This window comes from Callorhinus ursinus, unplaced genomic scaffold (assembly GCF_003265705.2).
Source record: "Callorhinus ursinus isolate GAN/ISIS: 27379988/994484 unplaced genomic scaffold, GSC_fseal_2.0 scaffold1, whole genome shotgun sequence".
In the NCBI taxonomy this organism is placed as follows: Eukaryota; Metazoa; Chordata; class Mammalia; order Carnivora; family Otariidae; genus Callorhinus; species Callorhinus ursinus.
The window spans coordinates 102,221,382-102,230,977 of record NW_027397063.1 but is presented as its reverse complement, the minus strand read 5'-3'; the positions used below and the strand labels follow the sequence as shown (position 1 = coordinate 102,230,977).

The 9,596-nt window shown below is 37.7% G+C and overlaps 2 protein-coding genes across 5 annotated transcripts in view; one reads left to right on the top strand and one right to left on the bottom strand.

Moving 5' to 3' along the window:
• Positions 1–1,399, bottom strand: part of GPR171 (G protein-coupled receptor 171) — a 6,349-nt gene extending 4,950 nt beyond the window's left edge. Inside the window, exon 1 of one of the 2 annotated variants that reach the window (XM_025880471.2) lies at positions 1,283–1,399. The gene's annotated coding sequence lies outside the window, so the exon portion shown is untranslated. The remainder of the gene's footprint in view (positions 1–1,282) is intronic. The other variant, XM_025880475.2, reaches the window with a different exon arrangement.
• MED12L (mediator complex subunit 12L) overlaps positions 1–9,596 on the top strand; it is a 317,920-nt gene that overhangs the window by 106,828 nt on the left and 201,496 nt on the right. The gene's annotated exons all lie outside the window — the stretch shown is intronic.

Below are 9,596 nucleotides of genomic sequence, written 5' to 3'. Positions count from 1 at the left end.
GAGGTCATATGATACATGTCTTTCTCTGATTGACTTATTTCACTCAGCATAACACCCTCCAGTTCCAACCACGTCGTTGCAAATGGCAAGATCTCATGGAATAAGCTCTTTGTGTCTGAAGTCTACTCCAGGCTTCACTGACTTCTTAGGACTCTGTTTTTTGGATAGTAACCATTTATTTGAACCTTGGCATTCTGACCATCCTTTTCTTCTCGGGGTCAAAAGCTAGTGTTGCTATAAATTGATCATCATCTCCCTCTCCCACCTTAGCTCATTGTTCCTTTACCAGGTGCTAGGATTTTGGCTTAGCTGTTGTATTTCTAATGTTACATGATAATAGTTAACATAATACTGTGTTTTCTTTTTAAGTGTTCCTATTGCTCATACAATTATACATTAAAGTCTCATTTTATAGATGAATATATGGTAAAGAGGATTAGAAAATTGTTTTCATCAGTTAATAATAATCTCTATAACTAGAACTGGCCATATATACCACTTATGGGTAATTTATTTAAAAATAATTACAGCATAACTATTTATTTGATGATGCTTGAGATTCCTGTAGTGCCTTGCACTTGCTTTTCATGAACCTCAGTCTAGATTGCAATGAAAAACTAATCTCTTCATTTAAAATTTTTGGTATGTTGATTAGAGGTTAAACTATACTATAATAGCATTTTGTGTTCTCTATCACAAATTTGAAAACCAAGTGCTTGATAAATTTTTTGTCAACCAATTATTTAGCCCGTGAAAATTTGAGGTGCTGCGGCGAAAATCAAGAAAAGATTTCAAGTGTCTCCTTTGTTTGGGATAGAGTGCCCATTGCTTAGAAAATAAATACACTTATTAGATTTTTTTTTTAAATGAAAGTCACAATAGAATGTTCTTGAAATTATCATTTTTGTGGAGGGAAGTCATTTCAAATCTGTTGTGCCCTGTTGTAAAGACCTACAACATGGTGTTTATCCATTCTGTTATAAAATATAAAATTGAGTTACTGAATAGTTATGCTCCCCTATAAGTAAGTATTCAGTTTTGAATAAATTAAACTTTTTTTTTTTTTTGAGAGGAGTGGAGGGGGTTATCAGATAGAAGAAAATTATAGTACAGTTTATAGTGAGAATCTATTTAGAATTTAGAATTTAATAATTGGTACCCTCTTACAAGCAGCCTTATTACACATTGGCATTCCCAACTTACATGTTTTAAACACTGAATATCACAACTTCCCCTTAGATGGAAAGATATTTGAATATATCAAGTACTTAAAAAGACCTACCTGGGGGTATATTCTCTGAGCCACCACGGGCTCACTGCAGGTCTTCAGAGAACCATGAGTTAGCTGTCTGGCCTCCGCAAGAGCACTAGCAGCTCCATTGCAGGAAGGTTGGCTGTACTAAAAATTTCCTTTCCTTTTTGTGTGGTTTTAAAGTGTTGCATATTGACGTAGATGAAACTGTGGTTTGTAAATAGTTTAACTGTATGAAAGTCTCGCCAAGAGGTTCAATTTTGTGTGTGCTTTCTTTTGTATGTTTGTGTATTCTTTTAGAGGTAAGATTTTTTTGGTCCATTATAGTGCCTAGCATTTTTTTTTAAAAGCATCCAAGATATGTTTTCCATCATAATGATTTTAAAGAACATCACTTTTTGTGCCTTGAAAGGGGTTATGAGTTAAATATATTAGGTCTTTAAGCAGAATTTCTTAAGTATACATACTGACACCCACCAGCTTTTTGAAGTTATAATTAAAACAATTGTTGGCAGTTTGGGTTCTGCTGAGACCTCTGTTAATAAAGAAAAGATGTGATTTAACATAGTCTGGTAAAGATCATGTTTTATTTATCTTTATTCTTTTTTCATTGTGGAAAAATCTGGAAGTATAAACAGAAGAAGAAAATTATATGCACAGAGATAATTACTGTTAACAGTTTTGGTACATAAATTGGCACAAATTTCGGCACAGATTTTAAAATTTTTCTATGTGTGTGCACACCCACTTAAAATGTTGTTATATTGTGTGTGCTGTTGTATAGTTGTAATTTTTTCTTTTAAAGATATATCGGATCTGTTTCTCTAAGTTAACAAGAGTAGGCCTGCCATAAGTATTTGTCAGTTTGGCCCAAACTGCTTAATGAATTGAGCCTGGTATTTAGTAATTAATAGATTGTATGTAAAGGGACCGTCCTGTGTATTTAAATTGTTTGGGTAAATGATCATTCTGTCTGTGGTGAGCACGTGTTTACTGAGTGTCTGAATGGAGCTCAGCATGGTGAGAGACCTAATAAAAAGTCACTGTATCTCATCCATGTTATGGATTGGCTTTGTTATGTTATCTTTCTTGTAGAAGTGTAGCTTTTATAAAAGAGGTTGAGCTCATGTCTCAACCATATTTTCTGGAGTACTAAGTCTGCTGGTCCAAAGTTGATTTTTAAGTGCAAAACCATTTCTTGGTCAGTTAGGGTCTGATTTCTAGTGTTGCCTCATTGATTTGGTAGGTGCTTTGGTTTTGTCTCCTTTTCTCCTAATAATTCTTAGTTTTCCAGATAATAATAATAATAATAAAATAAGCCTCTCCAGAATCCAAAGTGAATCTCTGGTTTTTAAAAAGAAAAATCTCTTAAAAAACTAAATGAGATGTCAAGCTAAAGGGAATTTAAGGAGAGTTTAAGGGAACTTTTTGGGGAAAAAAAAACAATGTAAAGATGCTTATGTTGATGGTGGTCATTTGTTTCTTGGGTTCTGGTGTTCTCCTAAATTCATGTAGTAATAATAACAATAGTGAATATGAATAATAATTATTACTGCTATTATTATCATCATGTTGCAGAAGAAAACTTTTTACATATATTCCCTTACAAGTTAGATGAAAAATCCCAAATCTTAAACTTTGTATTTGTTTTTTGGTTAAGAACCAGTGTTAACTCTCATTATTAACAGTGCTAGGAAAGGATCCGTCCTTGAAGATTTGTGTGCATTGTTGTTGGATAGGACTCAAGGAAAAACACACTTCAGAAAAGACACCCTTGCAGATTGTCAAGTAAGTAAGCAGTGGTGCTCGGGGTTTACATGCAGTGGGGGACAGAGAGGGAGGGATGGAGAGAATTTGATGAGATGGAGCTGGCTGCCTGTGGAGTGGTGAATGGTTCTAACATGGTATGCAGAAAAACTGGAATGAGAGGTGTTTTGTAGTATAGTTTCTTTTTTCTTTTTTATGGTAGGCATAGCTATGTGTTTACTTCCTTGTTCACTTTGGGGGGTATAGCCAGACAGAATTAAGAAGTATATTCAACTATCCTTAAAAATCTACTGCGGCCACAGTTTTTGTGTCTGGATTGCCAGGTAGAAAAGAGCTGAAGGACCCTAGTTCTCAGTGTTCCATTTCTTTTTTGGAATGGTGAGAAACCAGTCTTTTTTTTTTTTTTTTTTTTTTTTGGTAAGCTTTTGTTTATTAGAGAGAGAGAGAGAGAGAGAGAGCAGGAGAGCACAAGCAGGGGGGAGCGGCAGATGGACAGGGAGAAGCAGACTCCCTGCTGAGCAGGGAGCCCAAAGCGGGGTTCCATCCCAGCCCAAGGCAGATGCTTAACCAACTGAGCCGCCCAGGCTCCCCGAAACCAGTCTCTTAATAGTGAAACTGAACCATGTTCTTCCTTTGAGAATGACCTTGAGGCAATCTGATATTTTGTGGAATTTTATTCAGAGTGGAAATACACTTTTTTGGGGCTACCATCCCTGTTTTGTTTTTAACACGAGTTCCATTTGAAATTTCCAGAAATCACTTCTTTATCTGTTTCATTAAGAACAAATGTTTTTCAGAGTGTATTTTGTTAGTGTTCTGGGAAATTACATGTCATCACTAACCTAGTATTTTAAGAAACCCAAGTGGGAAGAAGTGAGGTGAATTTATTTTTCCCTGACCTTGGTCATGGCAAGACTTTTTAAGAAATGACATACTAGTTACTTTAATGGATATTTTGTTTTAAATAAAAACTGAAAAAGCAAAATTGCCCCATGAATTGACAAAGAAAAGCTTATTGTAGTTAACTTCCCCATACACACAAATCATGCTTTTGATTTTATTGAACACAAATACCAAACAGTATTTCAGTAGAAGTGTCGTTCTTAATGCTTAACATTCTTAAAATTTGTTTTTTAAACATAGCGTAGTAGCCCTTTGCAGCTAATAGGGAATGGGAAAATGAATATTGGAGTAGGTAGCCACTGCCACAGCCAGACACGGGTCTGTGAACTTATTTTCTTTAAGGAAATTCATGATATGTTAGGAAAGCCCACTCTGTACAGATGGGGAAACTAAGGCCTTGGCCAGAGCTGCACAGACTCCAGTGACCTAGTACTTCATTATGCTTCTTAAAATGAAAGTGTTGGGCAGAAACAGTGGTTACAAAGGAGGCCAGCAGGTCCAACCAGCCGCCCCCTTAGTTTGAATTGTAGTACCACTGAGCAGTGCGAATGGTATGCTACTGTGCCCACTCCACTCACGGAGTTTGCAACTCAGGATGCTCTCAACTCAAAATTGTTTGCATCCTGAAGCTTTTGTTATGATCTTTGGGTAGGGGGCTGTTCCTTGGTTAAGAAATGCTGGTGATCAAGACATTTCTCTAGCAATGTGTGTGTGGCTCTCTGTCTGCCTTCTCTCAAGCCACTGTGCTTTAGGTTCACATTTTGAAAAAAATTTTTAAGGCACATAATCACCTTTGCCACCTGGATTAGTCCAAAGACTTTTTTCCCTGACTCTCACTGAGATTGGTAGCTTCAAATCTGGGAGCGACAGATGTGATTAGATAAGAGTCCTTTTTAAATGAGACATAGACAGACACAGAGCTTCCAAGATGTTGGTGTTTCTGCATTACTTAAATGCTATCTCGGTTTTCCCTTTTTAATGAAACAGAGTAAAAAGTTGGAAGTATTTTGAAGGCAAAAGTGTTTTACATATTCCTGGAATGCGAACTCAGTTGTAAGAGTGGCTGGGTGTATTCATTCTCCTTTTGGTTCTTTGTATTGACCATACGGTGGTATTGGGCCAACATGCAGTTCATTTGACCTTTCAGTTGTGGGCTATTTGAGTGATGGATATGAAATAATAAGGGAAACCCCTAAGAAAGAACTTTTAAAGGTTATCTTCTTTGTTTTTAGTCACTGAAGTTCATTTTCTCCCCCCTTGAGTAGTTGTGGTCCTTTTCCGAAGAGGTTGTGAGTAACACATTTTCAAAGCTCAGAATACATTTTACGAACTCTGTTGTTACCTTCTAGGAGAAGGTTCTCTGGAGAAATTCTCCCTGTCCCTTGCCATGTGAGTCTTTGTTTTTTGATCACGTACTTAAGGAAAATTCTAACAAATGTTTATTGACTGCAGGCTGCCCCCTTAGCTCCGGTGCTAGAGAATATTTTTGTTATGTTTAAAGGTTACGGTGTGGAGGGGGTGATAAGGAATCTGCAGTACCTGCGGTGATACTGTTAGTTAGAACTGGTAGGAGTCCAGGAAGTACAGTCCTTCCGACTGAGGTGTGGTAAAGAGATGCTTTGGAGGAGTGAGGGAATGGTGTCAGCATGGGCGGATGATGCAGATGTCTGAGATGTGGGGAGTGTTTGGTGATTCTCAGGCAATCTGGGTGCTTGGAGTATCGGAGCAGGATCTGCCTGAGACCAAATCTTAGATCGCTTTAGGCAATCTTAGATGCTTTAATAACCCTGGAGAGCTCAGTACTTGGTAAATCTGTGGGTGTTGGATTCCATAGGGTTAGGGGAGAAAGCAGCAGACAAGAAACCAGGTAGGGGATGATTATGGTGTGGTCATTTTGAGTGAGAAACAATGAGGAGCTGAAATGAGATGGGAAGTACCCAGATCATGGGCACTGGGAACCACTGCAGAGTATGGTATGGGGCTGTGATTTAGGGGTGGGAGGGGAGTAGACTTTGGTTTCAGTCTTGGCAAGGGAAGTCTGAGGAGAGCATCCAGCTTGACAGGTAGAAAGGTGAGTTTGAGTATTGGCTTACTATGTTTTTAGTGCTACCCCATTATTTGATAAAGCATAGATTGTTTTTTATTTTATTCCTTCTCTTTTAGAGAGTAGATATTCCTTAGTGCCTTATCATCATAACCAGAACATTCTACTTCTGCTTTTATTTCTGTATTTATTTGTTTTTTGGATTCCATATGTAAGTGAAGTCATACGGTATTTGTCTTTTGGTCTTACTTATTTCACTTTGCTTCGGTCCATACGTGTTGTTGCAAATGGCAAGATCTCATTCTTTTCTATGGCTGAGTAGTATTCCATTGTATATCTACACCACTTCTTTATCCATTCATCTATGGGTGGACACTTGGGTTGCTTCCCTATCTTGGCTATTGTAAATAATGCAATAAACATAGGGTGCATATATCTTTTCAAATTAGTGTTTTCATTTCGTTTGAGTAAGTGTCCAGTACAGGAGTTACTGTATCATATGGTATTTCTATTTTTAATTTTTAAAAAAGATTTATTTATTTATTAGAGAGAGAGAGAGCACACACGCACGCATGGGGGGGGCGGCTAGAGGAAGAGGACCTTGCGTGGGGTTTGATCTCATGACCCTGAGATTATGACCTGAGTTAGAGGAGGAGTTGGATGCTTAACCGACTGAACCATGCAGGCGCCACTCTATTTTTAATTTTTTAAGGAAATTGCATACTGTTTTCTACAGTTTGGCTGCGCCAATTAACACTGCCACCAACAGTGCACAAGGGTTCCTTTTTCTCTACGTCTTTGCCAACACTTGTTATTTCTTGTCTTTTTGACACTAGCCATTCTGACAGGTATGGGGTGATATGTTATTGTGGTTTTGATTTGCATTTCCCTGATGATGAGTGATGTTGAGCATGAGTCTGTTGGCCATTTATAGGCTGTTTTGGGAAAAATGTCTATTCAGTCCTCCATTTTTTGATCATATTATTTTTCTAGTGTAAAGTTTTATAAGCTCTTTATATATTTTGGATACTAATTCCTTTTTGGATATATCGTTTGCAAATATCTTCTCCCATTCAGTAGATTGCCTTTGGTTTTGTTGATGATTTTTTTCGCTGTGCAATAACGACGACATTCTGAATGTAACTTTTTAAACACTTAAGTAACTCTTATTTTAAATAGCATTGATAGAAGTCCTCGTTTTCCTATTAAAAAAGAACGTTTTCGTTTTTATTTACCTAACTACTTTCATAGTATTACCCAGATAAGAAAATACATTTGGTCATGGCATTGCAAGTTTTTTATTTATTTTTTTAATAGTGGTATTTTTTTTTTAAACTAGAAAAGTGAATTTAATATGGAGTTGACATTGGTGGTTAGTTTACAAACAAAACGAGGATTAACTTCTCATTTTAGTCAGTAAATATCAGAGAGATCTAGTGTTCCTTCAGAAAGCTATGGTGTAAAAAAGTAGAATGTAAATAATTAACAGCTTGAAAAAGCTCCTGGTTAAATGTAGAGAATCTTTTAGTTTAGAAAAGGGATTATCATATTAAGTAGTGTGAAGTATTGTATGGAGATGATGAGAGCCATATTTCAGTGGACTTCTGTGTCAGGAGATGAAATGATAGGAAAGTAAGCCCTTAGGACTTTATCATGCACTTTGGAGGAGGATTTAGCAGTTATACCAGTGACCTGGGATTTGTGAGGGAAGCAGGAATTAGTGTTAACTCTGGGCTTCGCCTGATACACTGACACTCTGTGGATTGGAGCTGGTGACATCTGGAGGTTGGAAGTAGAGCAAGATGACTCTGAGTCCAGAGTCTTGTATTTCAGTTCCCCAAAGCACTGAAGGTGAAGTGGGTTGAGATGGGTCACGGAGATCTTAACTGTGACCATGAGAGAAGTCAGATTGACACAATGAACACATTCAAAAAGTAGCAAGTAGTCATTGTCAATGAAAATACTTTTCATATATTTCACTGTTGTTGAGATGGGTCTATTTTTTATAATAACTCTTTTCATGCTTGTACTCGAACTTCTGTTGCAGGTGGGAGAGATAAAAATGGCATAGCTTCTTATATTTTCTGCCAGCCCTGAAACTGCTTTGGAGTGTACCTGGTTAACAGGGAACATTTTCCAGGTCCTTCTGTAGAGAAAGCTGTAGTGCAAGTCCTCAAGTGCTCAGGGTGCCCAGGGTGGCTTATAAACTCAGGTGCCTATGATAGAAAAGAAGGCATGATACACATTGTTGTAAGAAACAATAGAAAACAAGGGAAGCTGGGAATGATAGTGAGTTGAGAGCTTCTGCCTCACCAGGAGAGGCCAGCAGGCCCTTAGCTGCAGCCAACTGTTTCCCCGTGTTTTTATTTGTTGGGGCAGCAATTAAAAAAAAAAAAAACACTTCTGTGGCTAGAAGTTGATAAGCCAGTAGCTGCTTTGCAGCATGTGGACTGCAGAAATCTAACAGAAAGGTATTCAAAAGTGGCTCTTGACTATGACTAAAAATCCCCCATTGATAGGAATTCGTACATTTTAACCAAACCATGATTCCATTTTGATATGTGTAATTGACTCAGTACCTATATGGAAATATTCTGAAGTTTTTTTTTTAAATAAAAGAAATATTTGTGATAAGAATCAAGAAACAAAGATCATAATCATCTAAGATTACACATGAAACCTGCCCACTGAGATGCATGAATCTCACAATGGTTGTTTATAAAAAGGCTGCCTACTGCCAGTGGTACTCATCTGCTGGTTATCTCCTCAGCCTCCAGACTCTATTTCCCCAGCAGTAAAAATGAGACTTTTCCTTTGAGAAATTCACTTTCTCTGGTTCTTGTCCCTGGGCCTATCACAGTGCCCACTCTGCCTCTGATATCAGGGTCCAGCCATAATTGACCAGCATGTCTATTCCACTGGCCACAGGTTGGGATGGAAAATGAGCTAGTATGACCCAATGAGAGCCAAGTCCCAGGTTTCTGAAGAAATTCTCTGGAGGACTGGCTGTGAATATTTAAGGTCTAGAAGTGCTTCTTTCATTTTGCTACCACAAAAGAAGAGCTCACAGCTTCCTTTGAGTTGAAACTAATACCGTGGAAGGTGGCTGCAAAAATGGTATAAACCCAGCTTTAGTTACATCAGCTTAGGCCCTCTGTCAGCCCTTAAATTAAGCCATACCCACAACTTTGAACGTTTAGGTCTATTAGCCAGTAAATCTCTTTTTATTGCAGGAGTCCAATTTTAGTTATATTTTTTTGGTCACCTACAAATTAAACAATTCTGATCCATTGAGTTTACCTAGAAGATTAACCCAGAAATCTAGAAAACACCCTTATACTAAGTTTTGTTTCTACTTGATGATGTTAGTAAAGTATATGCCATTAGCTTTCTATTCTGTCCTTAACCCCATTGCTGCTATTTATATCTTTTGACTCTGGACAAGAAGAAGAAAAAAAAAGTATCTTTATTAATACAAAAAAATAACTGACATCAGGTCATCCCCCCAGAGTGATAGGAGGTTTCCTTTTGGGTAAACCGCACTGTGAGGTTTGCGTGGCGAGGGGTTGGGAGAGAACTGGTATGGTGTGGTTGGTCTTCAACGGTAAAGAGCTGTTACTGCCTTTTGCT